Below are 26,584 nucleotides of genomic sequence, written 5' to 3' on the forward strand. Positions count from 1 at the left end.
GATTCTCCAGGCAAGAACACTGGAGTGGGTTGCCATTTCCTTCTCCAGTTGCCATTCATTTCTTCAAAACTTGCTTACCTTATTTCCATCAGACATTAGTCTTTATTGAATCATATGTATCCCCTTCCAAGAAAAAAGTACTTCAATATACCTTCACATCTCCTGCATACCTTAGACAAGTTAAATAACCTCTCAGAGATTCATTTTGGTCATCTGAAATGTGAGAATAATAAAAGATCATATCTCAAAATATTGTTTTAAAGATTTACTTTTGTAATAAACATAATACACATTATGTCATAAAATAGTTCTGGACCTCTAAGTAAGTGCTGAGTGAATGTTAGCTAAAACTAACAGCAGTAGCAGAATCATCAATAGGAAACTAATGCCATGGCCCATTCCTAATTTCTATAAACTGGGGATTATCTAAGTTACGGAGTAAGAGTGAATGACACAATAATAGCATAACTGCTTTGATATTTCCCCAGATCTAAGTGATCCTACAATATTTTTTTTCCTAATTTGCAACCTTATCTTGTCACTCCCTACCTCATGATATGGCCTTCCATCTCTTTCAAACTAAATAACAAACTTCTTTGGTTTATCACAGCATTCTATGTGATACAGACTCTGCCTCAAATCTAAATTTCACCCTTAGGTATCACCATTTTTCTACTTAAACCCTCTTCTATAGTTTGTTTGTTTGTTTTTTTTCTTTCCTGATAACTGCTTTCCAAATATCTCTTTTGTGTGTTTATTGCTTTTTTCTTTTGTTAATAAACTTCTTCTTATATCTCATACATTTTCTTTAACTGACATAGTCCTACTCCTTAAGATTATACAGCAATTAATAAAATGTTCTTTATTGTGCACTATCCATTTGTTCTTTCATTCAACAAATATTGATAAATAATTACTATGTGAGAATTCTGCTGTAAACACTAGAGATACTCTTCATAAAGTAAAAACTCAAATGGGAAATATAGTCATTTACAAATCACTACAAGTATGATGCATGTTTAAAAGAAAGGGAAACATCAGCTATAAAAATGTATAACAAAGGAGCTAACACACTCTAGCAATAAAATTTTTCCTGCAAGAAGCCATATTTTAGCAGAGTGAGTTGGAGTAAAAGTTCCAAAGGATTTAGCAAAATGGAGCTGGTATTGGGGGTGGGAGTGGAGAGTTGAGATCTTCTAGCCAGAGAGAAACACATATATGAAGGCTGTAAGTCAAAAAAGAGTAAAACATTTGTTAGACTAAAAGAAATACAGTATGGCTATAATAGATGTGATGAAGGAGAAATATTGGGTACTAATAGAAAATATGGGCTTCCCTGGTGGCTCAGTTGGTAAAGAATCTGCCTGCAATGTGAGTTCGAACCCTGGGATGGGAAGATTATCTGGAGAAGGACATGACAATCCATTCCAATAATCTTGCCTGGAGAATCCCATGGACAGAGGAGCTACAGACTGTAGACTGGCGGGCTACAGTCCCTGGGGTTGAAAAGAGTCGGACACGACTAAGCAACCAAGCACAGCACACACAGCACAACAGAAAATATAATATGTTCAGGAGCTTCCCTCATAGCTCATTTGGTAAAGAATCTGTCTGCAGTGCAGGAGACCACAGTTCGATTCCTGGGTCAGGAAGATCTGCTGGAGAAGGGATAGGTTGCCCACTCCAGTATTCTTGGGCTTCCTTTGGGGCTCAGCTGGTAAAAAATCTCCCCGCAATGAGGGAGACCTGGGTTCAATCCTTGGGTTGGGAAGATCCCTTGGAGAAGGGAAAGGCTACCCACTCTGGTATTCTGGTCTGAAGAATTCCATGGATTGTATAGTCCATGGGGTCACAAAAAGTCTGACATGACTGAGCAACTTTCAACTTTCACTTTTCACTTTCATTGAAACAAAACATTTTGTCATAATAATTGTGTTAGGTTTGCTGTGTGTTAAAATAGTGTATATTAGATTAGGAAATATCTTTGTTTCTCAAAACTTTCAGTGTAAAATTACATATATATATATAAAATATATATATATAAAATTCTCATTTGAAATTCTGTAACATACAGATAATTCATCTCCTTGGACTTTACAAAAAATTTTTATAAACTATGCCTTTGTTCATGGAATTTCAGTTTTTATATATTAAATATAAAGAATCTGACCAGATTTAGACACTAAGTTTTTGTTTGTTTTGTTTTAGAAATGTCTATGTAAGGATTTTAATAGGTTTACTGTGTTTTTCTACTTGTTGAAAACTAGTTCAACAAGTCTAATTCTACTAGTTGAAATGCATATAAATTTAAATCCTACAGAGTTTTAATGAAAAAAAAAAGTATCAGAAATTCAGTTAGAAAAACACATTCTTAAAGGATATTAACAGGATTATTGGAGAATTAAAAAAATAATTCCACTTTCTTATACATAGAATTCTTTTTTCTAATACTCAGGGGACAATGTACTGCCCTTCCCCCTCACCTCCACCAGATCCTCAGCCCAGCCACTCCTTCTTCCCCTGCCTACTATCACATCTAAATCCTCACACTGAATGCCACTTCCTCCATGAAGACTTCTTGCTTACTCCCCTCCTAGAAATTTTTTTTTTAATTGAAGTGTAGTTGATTTACAGTTTTGTCTTAGACTCTAGTTTACAGCAGTGATTCAGTTATATATATTATTTTTCAGATTATTTTCCATTATAGGTTATCACAGGATATTCCCTGCAGGATTAAAATCCTTAGTGGGATTTTATTTTTAACTTAAGCACTTTATTTTTAACTTAAGCTCTTGAATGTTTCAGCCATAGAAAATATTGCATAATTTAATTGTTTGATCATTTGTGTATAAGAAACATTTTGGCACAAGTCTCAGTTATATTTGTTTTATAGCATTCCATGTTATTGTTCAAAGAACGTATTTTTCCTTGTGAGAGTTCAGTCTTCAGTTATGGCCATTTGCTTATGATCCATGGCCTTGCCTTAACTGACATTAATTGATTTCTGTTTTTCTAATAAGGCAAAGAAAAAAATCAATAGTAATGTCAAACAATATAATTTGTATGGAAGTTGGTGCCTTGTTTGTGACTTGTGAGATAGTTAAGATGGTTTTATGTGATCAATTGGTAGAATAGTGATTTTCTGAGAGAAGGAAATATGCAATCCATAGTCCCTAGAGACCAAAGAGAAATGACCCTATAAGGGCAAACGTGTTTTCATCCAAACAATACAAAATTCTTTCAAAATGCAGAAGGAAAGGACTGCAAGTTGATCTTGCTTTGCTTTATAAACCAAGTCACTCACTTAGAATTTCCATATACATTTTTAACAAGTTACATATGACTTGCCAGCAAAATTCTTAAAAGTATAACTGCCTCTTCAATTATACAGATATCCACTGTATTTGACTTGTATTTGAGAAGAAACCATTTTTATATTTAAACAACCTGAAATAGCTCTTAAAATTTTATTTATATTCTAACTAATAGAATAAATGCAGAAGGTGAAAATATTTTTATATGTAGAGTAAAAGACAATAATCTTTCCTACTAGACGTTCTTTAATAGTATTTGAAATATGACTGTATTGCACTGATTGAATGCCAGAGGGTTTTTTTTTAATATTGCATTATATTCTGAAGTCTTATTTACTGAGGCATAACTTATATTGAGTAAAATTCATCCTTTTTAGTATGCAGTTTTATGAACTTGAAAAAATGCATATGACAGGCAAAGTCAAGATACAGAAGCTTCATCAAGGAGAGCAATTCCGTCCTATACCTTTCTAGTCTACCCTTCCCAACATTCCAGCCTCTGACAACCACTAGTAACATTCTATCCTTACAGTTTTACCTTTTACAAAAATGCTACATAAATTGTATTATATAATATCTAGCTTTCTGAGTCAGACTCTTTCACTTAGTATAAGGCATTTGAGAGTTATATGTGATGTTTTGTGTATAATTAATTATTTCCTTTTTTATTGAGAATATTTCTATCATGTGAAGTTATCACTGTTCATATAGTCATCAGTTGATGCAGTCACGAGTGTTTCCACTTTTAACTGATTGATACTAAAGCTGCTACAAGTATTCACATACAAGTTTTTGTATGAACATGTTTTAATTTCTCTTGGGCAAATACCTAGAAGTGAGATTGTAGGCATAGGTAATGTATGTATTAATTATGTAATATATATATATATTGTTCATATATAACAATATAAGAAAATGCCAATCAGTTTTTCAAACTGACTATATCATTTTTTTTTAATTCCCATTAGGAAAGAGAGACTTCTAGTTGTTCCATGTCTTTACAGTTTGGTATTGAGACTTTTTTCCTTGTTGTTGTTTGTTTTGTTATTTTTAAAATAAATTTATTTATTTTAATTGGAGGTTAATTACTTTATAATATTGTATTTGTTTTGCTGTACATCAACGTGAATCCGCCACAGGTATACACATGTTCCCCATCCTGAAACCCCCCTCCCTCCTCCCTCCCCGTACCATGCCTCTGGGTTGTCTCAGTGCACCAGCCCCAAGCATCCGGTATCTAGCATCGAACCTGGACTGGTGATGCGTTTCTTATATGATATTATACATGTTTCAATGCCATTCTCCCAAATCATCCCACCCTCTCCCTCTCCCACAGAGTCCAAAAGACTGTTCTATACATCTGTGTCTCTTTTGCTGTCTCACATACAGGGTTATCGTTACCATCTTTCTAAATTCCGTATATATACGTTAGTATACTGTTTTGTTATTTTTATTTTAGACATTCCAATAGGTTTGGAATGATATCTCATTGTGAAATAATTTGTGTTTTCCTAATTGGGGCTTCCCAGTTACCACTAGTGGTAAACAACCCACTTGCCAAAGCAGGATATGCAAGAGACATAGGTCATAGACATAATAAAGGCATGGCAACCTACTCCAGTATTCTTGCCTGGGGAATCCCCATGAACAGAGGAACCTGGTGGGCTACAGTCCAGGCACAACTAGAATCAGACAAAACTGAAGTGACTTAGCACGCACACAATGATTAATTGTGCTGCACAAGTTTCATGTGGCAATTTGCTATCCATATACTTTACCTGGTGAAGTGTCTATCCAAATTTTTACACACTTTTTATTGGCTTTTCAAAAAATTATTATCTGTTGAGAGTTCTTTTCTGTTCTGTTAATTCTTTGTCTAATATATGAATTGCAAATATTCTCTTTTACACTTTTGCATAAGTAAAAAGCAGAAGTTTTAATGTTGATCAAAGTTGATGTTTTAACTAAGAAAATTTTGCCAAGACAGGGCCTCAAATGTTTTTACCTGTGTGTGTGTGTGTGTGTGTGTGTGTGTGTGTGTGTGTTTTAACATGTTTGGTAACTAGGATCCATTTTTGTGGTAAATTTTGTATATGATGTGAGGTGTGTCTAGCTTTAGTTGCATTTTTTTGACTAAAATATTTATTAATATTTGTCATTTTAATGAAAACACTATTCTATGATGATTGAAATGTTTTTGTATCTTTTTAATACATATATGTGTGAATTTATTATTTGGCTTTCTGATCTCTTCCACTGATATATGCATTAATCTATTGTTCAATACCACATTGTCTTGATTACTGTAGATTTATGTTGCCTAAAATCAGGTAGTATGAGCCCTTAATATTTGTTCTTTTGTATTGGACATTCTGCTTTCTCTGTTTTTCCATACAATTTTTGAATCAAATGTGATTCAACTAAATTTGTTACTTGGACTTTGATTAGAATTGCATAACATCTAGACATCACTATTGAGTATTTTCCATGAAAATGCTATATTTGTATTTATTTTATTTTTTTATTGTATTTTTAACTTTTTATTTTTACTTTATTATACTTTATAATACTGTATTGGTTTTGCCATACATTGACATGAATCCACCACGGGTGTACATGAGATCCCAAATATGAACCCCCCCCTCCCACCTCCCTCCCCACAACATCCCTCTGGGTCATCCCCGTGCACCAGCCCCAAGCATGCTGTATCCTGCATCGGACATAGACTGGTGATTCGATTCTTACATAATAGTATACATGTTTCAATGCCATTTCTCCCAAATCATCCCACCCTCGCCCTCTCCCTCTGAGTCCAAAAGTCCGCTATACACATCTGTGTCTTTTTTGTTGTCTTGCATACAGGGTCATCATTGCCATCAGTTCTGATGAGATGGATGAAACTGGAGCCGATTATACAGAGTGAAGTAAGCCAGAAAGAAAAACACCAATACAGTATACTAACACATATATATCGAATTTAGAAAGATGGCTATATTTGTATTTATATAAATTTTTGAAATTCTGTGTCTTGTAGATTTCACCATACATACTTTGCAAACAATTTTGAAAAATATATATCTAGAATTTTTGTTTGTTTGTTTGTTTTTAGTTGTTAGTTTAAAGGCACTTTTGTTCTAGTTTTATTGAGATATAATAAGCATACAATATTGTATAAGTTTAAAGTGTAAAATATAATTTGATACCTGTATATATTATGAAGTGTTTCCCAGAATAATTTTAGTTTAATATCCATCATCTTGTACATTATAAATGTTTTTATCTTGTCAGGAGATGTACTGTCAATTTTCAAATATGCAGTATAGTATTCTTAACTGTAGTCAACATGATGAATAGTACATACTCAGAATTTGTTAATCTTATAATGGGATTCTTGTGCTTTCTCCTACACCCCAGCCTCTGGCAAATGCCTCATATGTTTTTGTCTCTGTGAGTTTGTTTTTTTAAGATTACACATATAAATGAGCTCATATAGCATTTGTCTTCCTCTGTTTGACTTAATTCTCTTAGTATAATGTACTTGAGCTTCTTCTGTATTGCTGCAAATAAATAATATTCTTCTTTTTTGTATATATATATCATAAGTATACATGATACATATGTATACATATGTGTGTATCATATGTATACATGACATATATGTATATATGTGTGTATCATATGTATGCAAGATATATTTGTATATATGTGTCTGTATCATATGTATATATGATGTGTCAGTTCAGTTCAGTTCAGTCGCTCAGTTGTGTCCGACTCTTTGAGACCCCATGAATCGCAGCACACCAGGCCTCCTTTTCCATCACCATCTCCAGGAGTTCATTCAGACTCACATCCATTGAATCAGTTATGTCATCAAGCCATCTCATCCTCTGTCATCCCCTTATCCTCCTGCCCCTAATCCTTCCCAGCATCAGAGTCTTTTCCAATGAGTCAACCCTTCTCATGAGGTGGCCAAAGTACTGGAGTTTCAGCTTTAGCATCATTCCTTCCAAAGAAATCCCAGGGTTGATCTCCTTCAGAATGGACTGGTTGGATCTCCTTGCAGTCCAAGGGATTCTCATGAGTCTTCTCCAACACCACAGTTCCAAAGCATCAATTCTTCGGCGCTCAGCCTTCTTCACAGTCCAACTCTCACATCCATACATGACCACTGGAAAAACCGTAGCCTTGACTAGACGGACCTAAGTAAGCAAAGTAATGTCTCTGCGTTTGAATATACTATCTAGGTTGGTCATAACTTTTCTTCCAAGGAGTAAGCGTCTTTTAATTTCATGGCTGCAGTCACCATCTGCAGTGATTTTGAAACCCCAAAAAACAAAGTCTGACACTGTTTCCACTGTTTCCCCATCTATTTCCCATGAAGTGATGGGACCGGATACCATGATCTTCGTTTTCTGAATGTTGACCTTTAAGCCAACTTTTTTGCTCTCCTCTTTTAGTTTCATCAAGAGGGTTTTTAGCTCCTCTTCACTTTCAGCCATAAGGGTGGTGTCATGTGCATATCTGAGGTTAATGATATTTCTCCCAGCAATCTTGATTCCACCTTGTGTTTCTTCCAGTCCAGTGTTTCTCATGATGTACTCTGCGCAGAAGTTAAATAAGCAGGGTGACAATATACAGCCTTGACGTGCTCCTTTTCCTATCTGGAACCAGTCTGTTGTTCCATGTTCAGTTCTAATTGTTGCATCCTGACATGCACACAGGTTTCTTAAGAGGCAGGTTAGGTGGTCTGGTATTCCCATCTCTTTCAGAATTTTCCACAGTTTATTGTGAGCCACACAGTCAAAGGATTTGGCATAGTCAATAAAGCAGAAATAGATGTTTTTCTGGAACTCTCTTGCTTTGTCCATGATCCAGCAGATGTTGGCAATTTGATCTCTGGTTCCTCTGCCTTTTCTAAAACCAGCTTCAACATCAGGGAGTTCACAGTTCACGTATTACTGAAGCCTGGCTTGGAGAATTTTGAGCATTACTTTACTAGCATGTGAGATGAGTGCAACTGTGTGGTAGTTTGAGCATTCTTTGGCATTGCCTTTCTTTGGAATTGGAATGAAATGTGACTTTTTCCAGTCCTGTGGCCACTGCTGAGTTTTCAAATTTCCTGGCATATTGAGTGCAGCACTTTCACAGCATCATCTTTCAGGATTTGAAACAGCTCAACTGGAATTCCATCACCTCCACTAGCTTTGTTCATAGTGATGCTTTCTAAGGCCCACTTGACTTCACTTTCCAAGATGTCTGGCTCTAGATTAGTGATCATGTCATCATGATTATCTAGGTTGTGAAGATCTTTTTTGTACAGTTCTTCCTTGTATTCTTGCCACCTCTCCTTAATATCTTCTGCTTTTCTTAGGTCCAGACCATTTCTGTCCTTTATAGAGCACATCTTTGCATGAAATGTTCCCTTGGTATCTCTAATTTTCTTGAAGAGATCTGTAGTCTTTCCCATTCTGTTGTTTTCCTCTATTTCTTTGCATTTATCACTGAAGTAGGCTTTCTTATCTCTTCTTGCTATTCTCTGGAATTCTGCATTGAGATGCTTATATCTTTCCTTTTCTCCTTTGCTTTTCGCCTCTCTTCTTTTCACAGTATTTGTAAGGCCTCCCCAGAAAGCCATTTTGCTTTTTTGCATTTCTTTTCCATGGGGATGATCTTGATCCCTGTCTCCTGTACGATGTTACAAACCTCATTCCATAGTTCATCAGGCACTCTATCTATCAGATCTAGGCCCTTAAATCTGTTTCTCACTTCCACTGTATATTCATAAGGGATTTTATTTAGGTCATACCTGAATGGTCTAGCGGTTTTCCTGACTTTCTTCAATTTGAATCTGAATTTGGTAATAAGGAGTTCATGATCTGTGCCACAGTCAGCTCCTGGTCTTGTTTTTGTTGACTGAATAGAGCTTCTCCATCTTTGGCTGCATAGAATGTATATGTATATATATATGTGTGTGTATCATATGTATACATGATATGTATGTATATATGTGTGTGTCATATGTATACATGATATATTTGTATATATATGTGTGTTTGTATGTATATATATATAGTCACATTTTCCTTATCCATTCATTTCTCAATGAACATTTAGGTTGTTTTCATGTCTTAACTATTTCAAATAATATTACAGTAAATGTGGGAATGCAACTATCTCTTCAATATAGCTCTTTTATTTCCTTCATACATTCAGAAGTAGAATTGATAGATCTACTTGTAAAATTTTAAATCCTCCATACTATTTTCTATAGTGGCTGCATCAATTTACATTCCTACCAACCATACACAAGGGTTTTTTTTTTTTTTTTTCTCCACATCCTCTCCGGTAATTGTTTCCTCTTGTCATTTTGATAATAGACATCTTAACAACTGTGAGTTAATATCTTATTGTGAGTTGTGACTTTGATTTATATTTCTCTCATGATTAGTGATTTTGAGCACTTTTTCGTATACCTATTGGTTATTTGAATATTTTCTTTGAACAATTTCTACCCAGGTCCTTTGGGCAGATTATTTTTGTTTGTTTTCTTTCTTTCTTTCTTTCTTTCTTTTTTTTTTTCTTTTTGCCTGCGATTTGAAAATATAAATACTTTCTCCAATTTTGTAGGTCATCTTTACATTTTGTATATTGCTTTTTGCTATATAGAAGGTTTTTCATACAATATAGTCTTGCTTGTTGAATTCTGATTTTATTGCTTGTGTCATATCCAAAACATTGTTCCCATGATCAATGTCAAGGAGCTTTCTTCTTATACTTTTCTTCTAAGAGTTTTATAGTGTCAGGTCTTACTTACCTATAAATTTTAATTTAACCCTTGTGTTATAAGAAAAGGGCCTAGTTTCATTCTTTTGCATGTGAATATCCACTTTTCCCAACACTATTTATCAAAGGCACTATATTCTTTTTTCTCCATGGAGTAGTTTTAGCTCCCTGTTAAATACTAGTTGACTGCATATATATTGCTGGGTTCCCAATTTTCTTCTGTTCGTTCATCTATCAGATTTTATGCAGTACTGTACCGTTTTGATTGCTATAGCTTTGTAATATAGTTTTAAATAAGGAAGTGGGATGCCTCCAACTTTCTTATCCCTCAGGATTATTTTGGTTATTCAGGGTTTTTCTGTGATTTCAAACACATTTTAAGGATGTTTTTCTACTTCTGTAAAAGATCCCATTGGAATCTTGATAAATATTGCAATGAATTTATAGATGGTCCTGGGTAATAAGCACATTTTAAAAGTATTAATTCTTTAATCCATGAAAATGGGATATCCCTTCATTTATTTGTTTCTTCGAAGATTTCTTTTCAATGCTTAAGAGTTTTCACTGTACGGACCTGTATGTTCTCATTTAAATTTCTTTCTAAATATTTCATTCTTTTTGATGCTATTGTAAACAAAATGGGTCTGTTTTTAAATTTTTTTGCAGATAATTTGGTGTTAGTGTATAGAAATGTCACTGATTTTTGTAAGTTGATTTTGTATCCTGCAACTTCATTTAATTTGTTGATTACATTTAACAGCTTTTTGGTAGACTTTCTATATATTTAATCATATAATCTACAGAGATTTTACTTCTTCCCTTTTGATTTAGATGCCTTTCATTTCTTTTTCTTTCATAATTGCTCTGACTAGGCTTTCAAATACTATGTTGAATATAAGTGATGAATATAAACATCTTTGTATTGTTCTTGATATTAGAGAAAAAATTTCAACTTTTCACCGTTGAGCATAATGTTAGCTAAGGGCTTGTCTAAGTAGATAATCACAACTTTGGTTAGACAACACAATTTATTTCTTCTGTTCCCATCTATTTTATTTATCCTTATTGAACTGGATAAGACTTCCAGTACAATGTTGAGTAAGAATGATGAAAATAGACATTCCTGTATTATATGCAAAAGGGGGAAAACTTTCCATTTTTGAACATTAAATTTGATGTTAGTTACACGTTTTTGTAGATTCCTTCATCACCTTAAAGATTTCTTTGTATTTTGCTTCCTGAAACTTATATCATGAATGCATTTGAACTCTTTCAAGTGATTTTCCTAAACCAATTGTGTGGATCTCTTGGTTTTATGTTTAATCCATTGATATGCTGATTTATATTAATTGATTTTTAACAAGTATATTGAGGTATAGTTTACAAATCACAAAATTTACTAATTTCTAGTGTACAGTTTAATGATTTTAAGTAATTTTTCCAAGTGGTGTGACCATCATCCTATATCTGCTTTAAAACATTTTCATGCCCATATATCATGCCTTACATATATATGTAACCAGGTGGTGGATGCAGTGGAGGCAGAGGGACACCATGTGACAGAGGTGCCTGGATCCATGGAGAAAGGGGCACCACAATGGGGTTGCCTTGCATGTGAGGGGCTCCTGGAGAAGCTGTGGCAGCTGGCTATTGCTGTTCCCATGGAAGAATGGACCCTGGGACAGTGCTGGTGGTGGTGGTGGTGGTAGTCCTTGTATTTTGCTGCTCTGGCAAAGGGATTCTGAAAGCCATACTGCTGCTGGAAGGAGGGGGTGGCAGAAGCTGCAACTGGTGTTAGGATGGGAGAAGAGGACCAGAGAGAGCAACAGTGGTGACATCATATAATTTCCTTGATGCAGGCAATAGACCCCAGAGTCCACAACTGTACTTTCCAGGTATCATCTGCATTTTACCCTGAGCTAACTAGGGGTCACCAGCCTCCACACTTCATACACACTGTGATATTGGTAATGCTGTGGATCTCCAAGCTCTGCCAGGGTCTAAAGATTCTGTTATCATCTTCCCAAAGGGTCCCGTTCAAGCAAGCCTACTCTCGAAGCTCCATCTTCTGTAGATCATTCTGGTCCTCAGGGGTATCTATACCTTGCTTCACGATGTTTCTTCTCCACTGCTATCTTCACATTCTCCATGGTATTGGCAGCCACCAGGGTGTGAAGGGACTCATCTTCTCCTGGCAGCATCTGGCTATCTTTAATCCTTACTTTCCCTTCTTTCACAGAGCCTTTCCCCCCAATCAAGATCTTGGCATTATATTCCTTCTTTGTGTTCTTCAAGGTATTCCTTCTGGGCCCACTTAGGAGCCACACAAAGCTGATTTCTGGATATTCATATTGTGGGGTCATTACTTTATTGCACACATATGTTGCTGGAGGTTTATAACCTGCAAGAGGCTTGAAATCAGGGTTGAGGGAAGCCATTTTGGTGACAATGTTATTTTGCTCCTCCTCAAGCTTCTTGTGGGTGTGGAAGTCACGAGTGTTAAGCCTCTTTCCCCTCATTATTGTAGATGGGCTCTGGGGAAGGGGACGTGTCCCCCAGGTTAGGAGGTATGCCCAGGTCTCCTCTGTGCAGTTTACAAGTCAGGGCTTCTATCTGCAGTTGCACAATCTAAGCTTTTTCTTGTTCCCAAGTAAGTACAGGGGGGATAAATGTAGGCATTCCTGGAATCACATTCTTGTGATTGTGTGTTCCATTGTGTCTTGGTTCCTGCAGCTCCTCTTCCACTTCTTACTGGGGAAGTTCAGTGGTGGCTTCTGAACTTTGCCAATCTTCTGGAGAGAGACTGTGGAGCCCACCACTTGGATTGGGCCAAGCCTAGGCAAGAGGTTGGAATTAGTGGAGCTTTAGCCCTTCTAATGGGTGTTGGGATTGGGCTGACCTTTAGGCCAGGTGAGGAAATGGCACTGAAACTAAAGAGCTGGGAGGTGCTGCAGGGTGCACTTCATTTGTTACTGCAGATGCCCATTTAAAATTAATCCCTAATTTCATTTTTCTTTTTTTTTTCCTTTTAATTTTAAAATCTTTAATTCTTACATGCATTCCCAAACATGAACCCCCCTCCCAACTCCCCTTTTTTAATATAAATTTATTTATTTTAATTGGAGGTTAATTTCATTACAATATTGTATTGGTTTTGCCATACATCAACATGAATCCGCCACAAGTATACATGTGTTCCCCATCATGAACCCCCTCCCTCCTCCCTCCCCATACCATCATTCATCTGTGAATTTGACTTGTCTGCATATTCAAATTAATGTAATCATGAAGCATATGGTCTGTTGTATCTGGCTTCTTTCACTTAGCATAATGTTTCTAAGGTTCATCCATGTTGCAGTTTGAATCAGTACTTCATTTCTTTCCATGACTGTGTAACATTCAACTGGACCCATATAACGCATTTGCTTATTCATTCATCAGTTGGTAAATGTGAACATTTTTTCACCTTTTAGCTATTATGATTAATGTTGCTATGAACATTGATATATAAGTTTTTTCATGAACACATGTTTTTTATTTATCTTGGCTATATACCTAGGAGCAAGCTTTCTGAGTTATATGGTTATGATATGTTTAGCTTTTTGAGAAACTGCAAAATTGTTTTCTGCAGGGGGTTGTACAACTCTACATTGCCACCAACAACTTTATGAGGGTTTCATCTTTGCCTACATGTGTTAGTGCTTCTCTTTTTGATTGTAACCATCCAAATGGTGGTGAAGAAGCATCTCATTGTGATTTGTAGTAGTATTCCCCAAATAATTAATGGCATTGTCTTTTCATGTGTTTATTGGCCATTTGTTTATTTTCTTTTGAGAAATGTCTATTCAAATCCTTTGTCCTTTTTAAAACTGAGTTGTGTTTTATTAGTTGTGAATTTTTTTAAACATATTCTAGATACTAGACTTTTGTTAGACATGTGGTTTGCAAATTTTTTCTCTCATTTTTCCAGTTGTCTTTTTGCTTTACAGTGTTCTTTGAAGCATGAAAGTTTTAAATTTTTTTAATTGAAGTTGATTTATGTAAAATTTAAATTTTGGTTAAGCCAAATTTATTTTTCCTTTGTTGCTTGTATTTTAGATGTCATATCTAAGAGTACACTGCTCTATTCCAAAGTCACAACAACCCATAGGGTTGTTCTAGCAGTTTTCTATTTTCAGGTCTTACATTTAGGTTTTGATCTATTTTAAAGTAAGTTTTGTGTAAGGTATGAAGTGTCAGCACCATTTGTTGAAAAAGATGATTGCTCCCCCACGCCTCCACTGAACTGACTTTAATCAATTGGATTTAAATATGAGGGCTTGGTTTTTAAAATTTTATTCCTTTATGGCTTCCTCCTTTAACCTTATTGTTATTACTTTTGTAGTACAAGTTACATGTTTATACATTATAAGCCCTTCAACATAGTTGCATTAACATAACTATTACTTTATGGATTGTATTTTAATTCAGACATGAGAAGCAAATAATTATGAATGAAAATGCATTTATGCTACTTTTATAGTTACCTATGAATATATAACCACCTTCAGCTGTGTTCTATACTTCTTCACATGAATTGGAATTACTGTCTGTGTCCTTTAATTTCTGATATTCACTTTAGTTTTCCTGTGGGCTGGGCAGATCTGCTAAGAATGTATTATCTCAGCTTTTATTCATACATTATTCTTTTTTTTCATTTCTGATATACAGTTATACTAGATATAGAATACTTGATTCACAATCTTTTTTTTCTGAGTATGTTTGAATGTGATATTTATAGGTGTGATTCTCTTTTAGTTTATCCTAGTTGAAGCTTGTTTCCTGGATGTGTGAATAAATATAAATGTTTTTCATCACATTTAGGAATTTTCAGATATCACTTCTTCAAATATTTTCCTATCCCTTTGATTTATCTTCTAGAACTCTCATTACACATAAGTTGACACATAAACATTGTCTTGCATTTCTCTGAGGCTCATTCTTTCTTATTCCTAGTTGTTTCTGATGTTGAACTCCTTTAGTGAATTTTTCATTACAATTATTGTTCATTTCAACTCTAGAACGAAAATTTTTAATGTTTTCTGTATCTTTATTGATATTCTGTATTTGATGAGATGTTGTTCCTATTTTATGAGAAGTATATCTAGCGTTCATAGCTAACACTGTAAAAACTGAAGAGTTTCAAGGTAACTATGGAGCTATAGTTGCATCCAGTCCTATCCATTCATGGCAAATAGATGGGGAAACAATGGAAACAGTGAGAGACTTTATTTCCTTGGGCTTCAAAATCACTGCAGATGATGACTGCAGCCATGAAATTAAAAGATGCTAGCTCCTTAGAAGGAAAGCTATGACAAACCTAGAGAACACATTAAAAAGCAGACATTACTTTGCCAACAAAGGTCAGTCTAGTCAAAGCTATGGTTTATCCAGTAGTCATGTATGGATGTGAGAATTGGACTACAAAGAAAGCTGAACACCAAAGAACTGACGCATTTGAACTGTAGTGTTGGAGAAGATGTTTGAGAGTCCCTTGGACAGCAAGGAGATCAAACCAGTCAATCTTAAAGGAAATAATTCCTAAATATTCATTGGAAGGACTGATGCTGAAGCTGAAACTCCAATACTTTGGGCATCTGATGTGAAGAAGTGATTCATTGGGAAAGACCCTAATGCTGGGAAAGATTGAAGGCAGGCAGAGAAGGGGACAACAGAGGATGAAATGGTTAGATGGCATCATCAACTCAATGGACATGAGTTTGAGCAAGCTCTGGGAGTTGGTGATGAACAGGGAAGCCTGGTGTGCTGCAGTCCATGGAGTCACAAATAGACACAACTTAGAGACTGAACTGAACTGATAGAGCTATATGAGGGGATGAGAAGAGATTAAGTAAAAATATTATAGAACTTGCTTTTCTTAGCAAGGTTCAACAGTTTTTCTTCAATACATTTGCAACTGTTGCATTTGGTTATTTTAAAGAATTTTCAAAAAGCTGATTTCACAATGCTAGTATTTTCATTGTTTTTAGGGAAAAATGGATATACAGACTTCCTTACTCTCACTTTCAGGAGATATTTCATACAGTTTGATATTTGAATGTTGAACTAACTTTGTATTCCAGGGATAAACTTCACTTCATCTTGAGTTATTATCCTATTTCTGCATTAATAATGTGACAATAATATTTGTTGTGTATTTCTGTCTGTATTAATGAAAGATATTTTCTTGTAATTTTGATTTAATGCTTTAGTTATAGTCTAAGGGAAGAGGCAAGGGTCAGAAGTGGCCTGCCACAGGGACAGGGGCTCTGGTTGTAGCAGACCTGGGTGACACAGCATGTGGCATAAGCCCTCTTGGAGGAGGTTGCCATGAGTCCCACCAGAGAGCTGCAATAAAGTTCTAGGTCCCACAACAGTTTCCCAACCTGGGGATACAGCAAAGGGATTAAGAACCCCCAGCGAATTTGACTTTGGATGTCAGTGGGATTTGATTACAGAACTTCCACAGGACTGGGGAAAAAGAGTCTTGGAGAGCACAAATAAAACTTTGTGCACACCAGGAGCCAGGAGAAAGGAGCAGTGTCCCAAGAGACTGAATCAGGCTTGCCTGTGAGTGTCCAGGTGTCTCAGGTGGAGGCATGGGTCCACAGTTTGGCCTCAGGCCAAATAATAAAGAGGGAACACAGCCCAACCCATCAACAAAAAATTGGATTAAAGATTAACAGAGCATACCCCCCCCCCCATCAAAACAAGACCCAAGTTCCGCCACAGTCATTGTCTCCCATCAGGAAGCTTCCATAAGCCTCTTAACCTTATTCATTAGAGGGCAGACAGAATGAAAACCGCAATCACAGAAAACTAATCAAACTGATCACATGGACCACAGCCTGGTCTAACTCGACGAAACTATGAGCAATGCCATGTAGGGCCACCAAGACAGACAAGTCATGATGGAGAGTTCTGACAAAACATGGTCCACTGGAGAAAGGAATAACAAACCACTTCAGTATTCTTGCCTTGAGAACACCATGAACAGTATGAAAAGGCAAAAGATATGACACTGAAAGTTGAATTTCCCAGGTGAGTAGGCGCCCAATATGTTACTGGAGATCAGTGGAGAAATAACTCCAGAAAGAATGAAGAGATGGAGCCAAAGTGAAAACAACACCCAGCTGTGGATGTGACTGGTGATGGAAGTAAAGTCCAATGATGTAAAAAACATTACTGCATAGGAACAAGGAATGTTAGGTCCATGAATTGGTAAGTTGGAAGTGGTCAAACAGGAAATGGCAAGAGTGAACATCAACATTTTAGGAATCAGTGATGTAAAATGGACTGGAATGGGTGGATTTAACTTAGATGACCATTATATCTACTTCTGTGGGCAAGAATCCCTTAGAAGAAATTGAGTAGCCTTCATAGTCAACAAAAGCATACTTGGCTGCAATCTCAAAACTGACAGAATGATTTCTCTTTGTTTCAAAAGCAAAACATTCACTTATCATAGTAATCCAAGTCTATGCCCTAACCAGAAATGCCAAAGAAGCTGAAGCTGAATGGTTCTATGAAGAACTACAAGACCTTCTAGAACTAACATCAAAAAAAGATGTCCTTTTCATCATAAGGAATTGAAATGCAAAAGTGGGAAGTCAAGAGTTACCTAGAGTAACAGACAAGTTTTGCCTTGGTGTACAAAACGAGGCAGCGCAAAGGCTGACAGAGATTTGCCAAGAGAAGACACTGGTCATAGCAAGCACCCTCTTCCAACAACACAAGAGACAACTCCACACATGGACATCACCAGATGGTCAATATCAAAATCAGATTGATTATATTCTCTGCAGGCAAAGATGGAGAAGCTCTATGCACTCAGTAAAAACAAGGCTGGGAGGGGACTGTAGCTCAGATCATGAACTCCTTATTGCAAAATTCAGAGTTAAATTGAAGAAAGTACAGAAAACCACTAGACCATTCAGGTATGACCTAAGTCAAATGCCTTAAGTTTATACAATGGAAGTGATAAATATATTCAAGGGATTAGATCTGATAGAGTGCCTGAAGAACTATGGATGGAGGTTTATGACATTGTACAGGAGGCAGGGATCAAGATCACCCCCAAGAAAAACAAATACAAAAAGTCAAAATGGTTGTCTGAGGAAGCCTTGCAAATACCTGAAAAAAGAAGAGAAGTTAAAGGCAAAGGAGAAAAAGAATGATATACCCATCTGAATACAGAGTTCCAAAGAATAGCAAGGAGATATAAGAAAGCCTTCCTCAATGATCATGAAAAGAAATATAGGAAAACAATAAAATGGAAAAGACTAGAGATCACTTCGAGAAAATTAGAGATACCAAGGGAACATTTCATGCAAAGATGGGCACAATAAAGGACAGAAACTGTATGGACCTAACAGAAGCATAAAATATTAAGAAAGGGTGGCAAGAATACACAGAAGATCTATGCAAAACAAACAAACAAACAAACAAACAAACTTAGTGATCCAGATAACCACAGTTGTGTGATCACTCACCTAGAGTCAGACATCCTTGAGTGTAAGTGGGCCTTATGAAGCATCACTACAAACAAAGTTAGTGGAGGTGACAGAATTCCAGTTGAGCTATTTTGAGTCCTAAAATATGATGCTATGAAAGTCCTGCACTCAATATGCCAGAAAATTTGGAAAACTCAGCAGTGTCCACAAGACTGGAAAAAGTCAATTTTCATGCCAATCCCAAAGAAAGGCAATGCCAAAGAATGTCCAGACTAGTGCACAATTGCACTCATCTCACATTCTAGCAAAGTAATGCTCAAAACTCCCCAAGCAAGAATTCAACAGTACATAAACTGAGAACTTCCAGATGTTCAAGCTGAATTTTATAGACAGAAGAACTAGAGATCAAATTGCCAACATCCGTTTGTTCATAGATGAAGCAAGAGAATTTCAGAAAAACGTCTGCTTTATTGAATAAGTCAAAGCCTTTGACTGTGTGGATCACTACAAACTGTGGAAAATTCTTAAAGAGATGGGAATACCGGGCCACCTTATCTTCCTCCTGATAAATTTGTATGCAGGTCAAGAAACAACAGTTAGAACCGGACATGGAACAACTGACTGGTTACAGATTGGGAAAGGATTACAGCAAGGTTGTGTATTGCCACCCTGTTTATTTAACTAAGATCATGGCATCCTGTCCCATCACTTCTTTGCAAGTAGATGGGGAAACAGTGGAAAGAGTGACAGATTTATTTTCTTGGGGTCCAAAACCACTGTAACCATGGTGACGGCAAAAATGAAACTAAAAGACACTTGCTCCTTGGAAGAAAAGCTCTAACAAATCTAGAGATCATATTAAAAAGCAGAGACATTACTTTGCCAACAAAGTCAAAGCTATGTTTTCTCCATTTGTCATGTATGGATGTGAGCGTTGGACCATAAAGAAAGCTGAATGCCAAAGAATTGATAATTTTGAACTGTGGTGTTGGAGAAGACTCTTGAGAGTCCCTTGGACTTCAAGGAGATCCAGCCAGTTCATTCTAAAGGAAATCAGTCCTGAATACTCATTGGAAGTTCTGATGCTGAAGGTGAAACTCCAATACTTTGGCCACCTGATGTGAAAAACTGACTCCTTGCAAAAACCCTGATGCTGGGAAAGATTGAGGGCAGGAGGAGAAGGGGACGACAGAGGATGAGATGGTTGATGGCTTCACCAATCCGATGGACATGAGTTTGAGCAAGCTTTGGCGATGGACAAGGAAGCCTGGTGTGCTATAGTCCACGGGGTCACAAAGTGTCAGACATGACTGAGGGACTGAATTGAACTGTTGTCTGCATGAAAGCAGTTTTAAATCTTTGCTCTCTTGTGTGGTGCAGAACTTTTTTAGAGAAGATACTACTATCTTTTCAAGGATGGGTATACTTCATTAGTGAGGCCTCCTCTGTCTAAAGTTTTCTTTATTGGAAAATGTGAGATAATAGTGAATACATGCATTGGTCTAGACCTCTGGTACCTGAAGTAGAACTGCCAAAACCCTTGTAATACCCTAAGTTATAAAAGCACTAGGAGCATCTTTTGTTCTAATACTTTGGTCTTTGACTCTCACTCTTAACACAGAGTTCCTAAATCCCTTGGAATTCCCTGGGTGATAGTAGTGCTTTTATCGTTTATTATATAATGAACTGTTAGATGTAAGTGAATGCTTCCCTGAGTTCTGTGAGCTATTCTAGCTAATAATCAAATCTGAATAAAAGGAGGTCATGGGAACCTCTGACTTGAAACCAAATTAGACAGAAGTTATAGATAACTTGGAGACCTACTACTTGTCATTGGCACCTGAAGTGGTGTGCAGTCTCACAGGATTAAACTCTCAACCTATGGTATCTGACACTGTCTTTGGGTAGATAGTATCAGAATGTAGTTAAATCATAGAATATTCAACTGATGTCACAGAGAATTGCTCGCTGTGGGAATGAAACCCACACATCAGATGTCAGAAGCATTGTTTGATAGTAGTGTGAGAATAAATGAGAAACACACATGAGAAATGAGTTTCTTTTTAATGCAGAAATCTTTTTAACTATAAGTTTAAATCATCAATTTATCTGTCTCTTCTTGACTGTCATGTGGCAGTTATCTTTCACCAATTTGTACATTTCTTATCAGTTTGTCAAATGTATGGGTTAATGTTATTTGTCTCTTTTTGTGGACTGGTTTGGGTAGAGAATTATCAATTTTATTAATATGGTGAAATAGTCCACTTTTGTTTTCATTATTTTGTCCATAAATTTCTCCTCATCATCACTTCCCTTGCTGCCGGGAGCCAGCATGAGGAATTCCACCCGTGACAAGGTCATGCGGCAAGAGCTCTGATGGCAAGGCTAATCAGACCTCAGGTTTTCCCTCTGGAATTTCCTGAGCATCCCCCCCCCACCCAAAATAAGAATCTGCCAGCCTTTGTACTCTGCTTTTCCACTTTTCTGATATTCTCTGGAAAAAAAGTCAACTCAGGCCTTTAATCTTCTGCATTTGAAAGGGATGTTTCAGTTAAACCCCCTCTGATTGCTCTCTAGCTTGCCTAACAGGTTCCCCGGACCTCTTACAGCTTGTGAATTGCTTACAGCCCCCCAACTGCGAGACACACAAAGCTTAAAAGCGTCTTAAAGACACAGAGCCTTTTCTAAAGAGTTAAAAATCATATTGGTGATGAGTTTTCACTGTTGACTCAATGACTGCTGCCAGGCCTCCATATTCTTTATCTTTTAGGCATCTGGGAGGATGTTAATCAATGTAAATGGGATATGGAAAAAGATATATAATAGTTTTGATGTTAGCAACACTAGACTTTTGAGTTAATTACTTTTCTCTTTGTTATATATCACTGCACTCCTCTTGCATCCTTGCTATGTAAGAATGTAACTTTATTTAGTGCTTTTGGAGAGTGGCACCAGACTTTCGGAAGATCAACACAAATAAGTCTTCTGGTTGACAAACCTTTATCAGAAAAAAGGCTGTAAAATGTTAATTGGCCCTTTTTGGCCAGAAGATGATGTAAATCACCTAAGACTTGTGTATACAGTTAGGTATTGCAGAGAGAAAAGCCTGGTTTTGATAAGAGTCTGGACTGCTAACGCTGCATAACTTTGTGTTACCCATTGATCTCCATGTTTTATCAAAAGTATAAAAGGCCTTCTAAACAATAGAAGACAGAGCCAGTCGCTGGACTGGTTTCCCCCATGTCTCTCTCTCTCCTTTTTTCCCTTTCCCTCCCTCTGCTCTTTACTTTAATTTCAGGCTGAATTTCCATCTGGGGCACGGAGGCTTTCCAAGTCTACTTACTTGCCCTGGCTGTTAAGACCTGTGCGAAAGGGAGCTGAAGGCGACGCACCCTTAGATATTCAAGCGAGCGCCGGTGGCCCAACGTAGATGGTGCAGATTCCTTGTCTGGAATTTTATTGGTCTTCCGCGTAATCCAAGTTATTCAGCCTTCTTTCTCCACTTAATTTTCCTAATACACTATTTCTTCCTAATCTAATCTTATATTAATAAATAAATAAGTTTTTCCTCGCTGACTCTGTCCACACTTCGAATTCCCTGGATCCCCTGGGGCTGGACCCTGGCACCTTGCTTTGTTTCCTTAAGGTTCAAATACTCTTTTTCTTTTGGTTTCTTATGTTGGAAGTTTAGATAATTGATTTTAGACATTCCTTATTTTCTACTACAGATCTTCCTTGACTTATGATGGGATTAAATCCCAATAAACTCATTGTAAATTAGAAACATTGCAAGTAGAAAGTGCGAAATACATTTAATGTACCTAAGCTACCAAACATTAGTTCAAGCTAGCCTTCCTTAAACATACTCAAAACACTTAAATTGACCTACAGTTGGGTGAAATCTTTTAGCACAAAGGCTATTTTACAATAAATCGTTAAATAGCTCTTGTAATCTATTAAATGTTGTACTGCAAGTTAAAAACAAAATGGTTGTACGGATACAGAATGATTGCAAGCAATTTCTAGTTTAATTCCTCTGTGGTTAGGAACACACTTCGTATGATTTCAATTCTCTGAATTTGTTGAGTTTTATACTATAGAACATACTTTGCTCTATCTTGGTGAATCTTCTATATGCATCTTAGGCAAAATCAATACAATATTGTAAAGTAAAATAATAATAAATGATTAATGGTTAAAAATAAAATAAAATGCTTTAAGCATTTGATTTAAAAAATAAAAATTAAAAATTAAACCTTGAAAAAAAAAATCTCTATATTCTAAGATGTAGTGTTTCTAAATGTCAAATTGGTAGATTATGATTTGGGGGATTTTTTTGGTCTTGTTCCATGATTACTGAAAGAAAAAGATGCGTTTCCAACATAATTGTGAACTGTCTTATTTTACCCTTTTAATTTGATAAAATTTTTCTTCATATATTTTAAAATTCTGTTAGATGCATATACATTTAGGATTGCTATGTCATCTTGGTGAATCAAACTATTTAGGATTGCTATGTCATCTTTGAAAATCAATCTACTTACCATGAGGTAATGTCTCTCTTCATCCCTGATATTTTTATTGTTCTGAAGTTTACTTGTCTAAGATAGCCATGTTAGTTTTCTTTTTGATTAATGCATGTGTGACATTTATTTTTCTAAATCTGCTCATATTTAAAATAGTTTCCTTATAGACAGAATATAGCTGTATCTTTTCTTTATAATATTCTCTTTGCCAATGTCATTAATTTATTTGCTTAAACCATAGTTTGGCAAGCATTTTTTTTAAATAAAGGGACAGACAATAAATATTTAAAGTTTGCAGTTCTTATACCTCTTTCCAAAGTACTTAATTCTACTGTTATTCCATGAAAGTAGTCACAAAAATAGGTAAAGGTGTGATCATAGATGTGTTCCAATAAAACTTTATTTACCAAAATAGATAGCAAACAGATTTATCCTATGGGATGTAGCTTACCAATTCCTGATTTAGAACATTTACATCCAATGTCATTTTTTTCTTTTATTAATATGGCTAACATTAAAGCAACAGGATCCTCTATGTTTTCTCTTCATTGTATCTGTTCTATATTTCTTTTTTTCTCCTCTTTTTCTGCCTGCTTTTGGACTATTTTTATTATTGCATCTTATCTCTAGTAGTGACATTATTTGTACTGCTTTTTAATATTTTGAAGAATTCTTCTGATGTTTGCAATCTATATCTTTAATCACATATACTTTCAAAGATATTATACTGTTTTACATGTACTTTATGGGTCCTTTGGCAATATGCTTCTAACACTACCCCCCTATATTTTGCGCTTTCACTGTTGCACATTTTATCCTTATGTGAGACATGAACCTACAACAGATTGCTACTACAGTTTTTCCAGTAGTCATGTATGGATGTGAGAGTTGGACCATAAATAAGGCTGAGTGCCAAAGAATTGATGCTTTTGAACTGTGGTGCTAGAGAACACTCTTGGTAATCCCTTCGACTGAAAGGACATCAAACCAGCCAATTCTAAAGGAAATCAGCCATGAATACTCACGGGAAGGACTGATGCTGAAGGACTGCTGATCTAATACTTTGGCCACTGATGTGAAGAGTCCACTCATTGGAAAAGAACCCATTGCTGGGAAAGATTAACGGCAGAAGGAGAAAGGGGTGACAGAGGATGAGATGGCTAGATATCATCACTGACTCAATGGACATGAATTAGAGCAAACTCCTGGAGATAGTAGAGGACAGAGAAGCCTGGCATGCTACAGTCCATCGCAAGGCAGAGTCAGATATGGCTTAGCAACTCAACAACAACAGTCAAATACCTTCTTGAAGAAGGGATCTCTGGAACTGTGGTTTGAATATTTTCATTAATTTTATAAAAATCTTGACCAATATATCTCCAAATATTTCTTTCCAGCCCATTTACTGTCAATTCTCCTCTTGTGTTCTAATTATCTGTATGTCAGATAATTTGTCTCATAATTATGTCTCAGATAATTATTGTCTTGTAACTCTTGGACACTCTATTTTCTCTCTTTTTCAATCTGTTTCTATGTTTTATTGGGTGATTTATATTAACCCATTTTCAAGTTCACTGATTCTTCATTGATCTCAGGATCCTTATATATCGACACAAAGCTCTTTCTCCAAACACATCAATTCAGTATTTAATACATTTTTTTAGCAAATATTTATTAAGCTCCTACTGTCTACCAGGCAAGGTGTCTATCAGGGTGCAAGGTGTTAGACATCAGTGAGATAATGAGGTATAGTTGCTGCCCTAATGAGCTTAAAATCTAGTGACATAAACTGAAAATCAAATAATCATACTAATGGATCTCTAATAACAAATAGAGGAAAAAGATCTGAATAAATATAGCAGCATGAGAATCTATAGTGAAGTAAACTGACCTAGACTTAAGGGGTGTAGAGTTGAGGGTACAAATGAGGTTAACTAAGGAAATATTTTTGACAAAGTTGTGTTTGAGCTGGACTCTGAAGAATGAAAAGATGTCTATAAATGATGATTGGGAGCAGATGGATGTGTGAAAAACTATGAAACAAGCTAGTAGCATACACAAATGCCTTATTTTGAGACACAGTAAAAGCACATTTAAATAACTTAAATGTGGGATGAGGAGAGCAAGGGAGACTGTGATTTGAGATAAGACTGGAAGAAAAGGTAGAATCCAGGCCATATAAAGCCATATAAACTATGTTAGGTTTTGTCTGCATTCTAATAGCAGTTTGAAACTATTTAGGGATTTTCAGTAGTGGGTTACCTAAGGAGATTTGCATTTTCTTAATATCATTTTGGCTTCAGTGTTATGAAAAGTGTAGGAAGGTCTTGAACAGAAGTCAGGAGTTAGAAGATTGCAGTACTAACTCAAGAGAAATTTTTTAGTAGTTTAGAATCAGGAAGAGAAAAGTAAATGGAGAATGAGAGACATGGATGGGTCTGAGAGATATTGGGAGGTAAACAGGATTTGATGACATTGTGGAAAAAGGAGCAGTGAAAGAAAATGAGTTGTCAGGGCTAACTCCTGTATTTCTAGGTTTATGGCGGTATCCATTAAATCAAATAGAGAATGATGAAAGAACATCATGTTCAGGCATGGAGGATCACCCAGTTTCATCTTGGTCCTGTAGTGTTTTGAATTTCCTTGGAAACAACCTAGAGGATATGCTAGTTAGATAAATGCATTCTTAAATATGGATTACAGAAGAAAGTCCTATGATGAAGATAAAAATTTGAGAATGGACACCATATAAATGGTTAGGACAGTTGCAGACCTAGAGAGTTTGCCTGAGAGAATATAAAATGAGAGAATAAGAGGGCCTGCCATTCAAAGTGGATGAACTGAAATACTGACAATGGATAGAGAAAATGAGCCTGCAATGAAGACAGAAAAGAAGTGAACTGTTAGGGAAATGAAAACTCCCTAAAGTTAGAAAAGAGGGGTTGCTCTGTTTGGTTTTTGTTAGGAAGACAAGGGACAAGACTATTTCATAATGTAAAATGTAGTCAGGAGAATCAAATTCTGCTAAGAAGTCAAGAAAGATGAAGACTGAGAAAAGTTTATTAGAGACACAAAGTCACTAATGACCACAGGAACAGAAGTTTAAATTGAATGATAAACACAAAAATCAATTATATTCAATTGAGGAATAGAGGAGACTAGCTGTTAATAGATGAAAAAAGGGTGGTAGCTTGAGGAAATACAGAATTTAAAAAGATTGTTTTTAATAGGCAAGGTCCCTTCTCATTGAGTGAATAATAAAAATACTTTTAATGCTGAAATAATAATATTCATGATTTTGTAGACATGTATTTTTGGCTAAATACACTAAAGAAAGAGGCGACATATAGAGAAAGCTTCTGTGAGAGAGCAGCATTATTGATCAATAAGGCACAGGTATGTGTGTTTTTGGTCACTTTCTTTCCTGTAGTCATTAGGTCTCAGCTTTCCACCTCAACAGAGTCAGTTA

General features: G+C 36.0%; 1 pseudogene; it reads right to left on the reverse strand.

The window, feature by feature from the left end:
- Positions 1-12,027: 12,027 nt before the first annotated feature.
- Positions 12,028-23,156, reverse strand: LOC101105223 (splicing factor 1-like; annotated as a pseudogene).
- Between the last annotated feature and the right edge of the window lie 3,428 nt (positions 23,157-26,584).

The sequence above is a fragment of the Ovis aries genome, chromosome X (genome assembly GCF_016772045.2).
Source record: "Ovis aries strain OAR_USU_Benz2616 breed Rambouillet chromosome X, ARS-UI_Ramb_v3.0, whole genome shotgun sequence".
Classification (NCBI taxonomy): domain Eukaryota; kingdom Metazoa; phylum Chordata; class Mammalia; order Artiodactyla; family Bovidae; genus Ovis; species Ovis aries.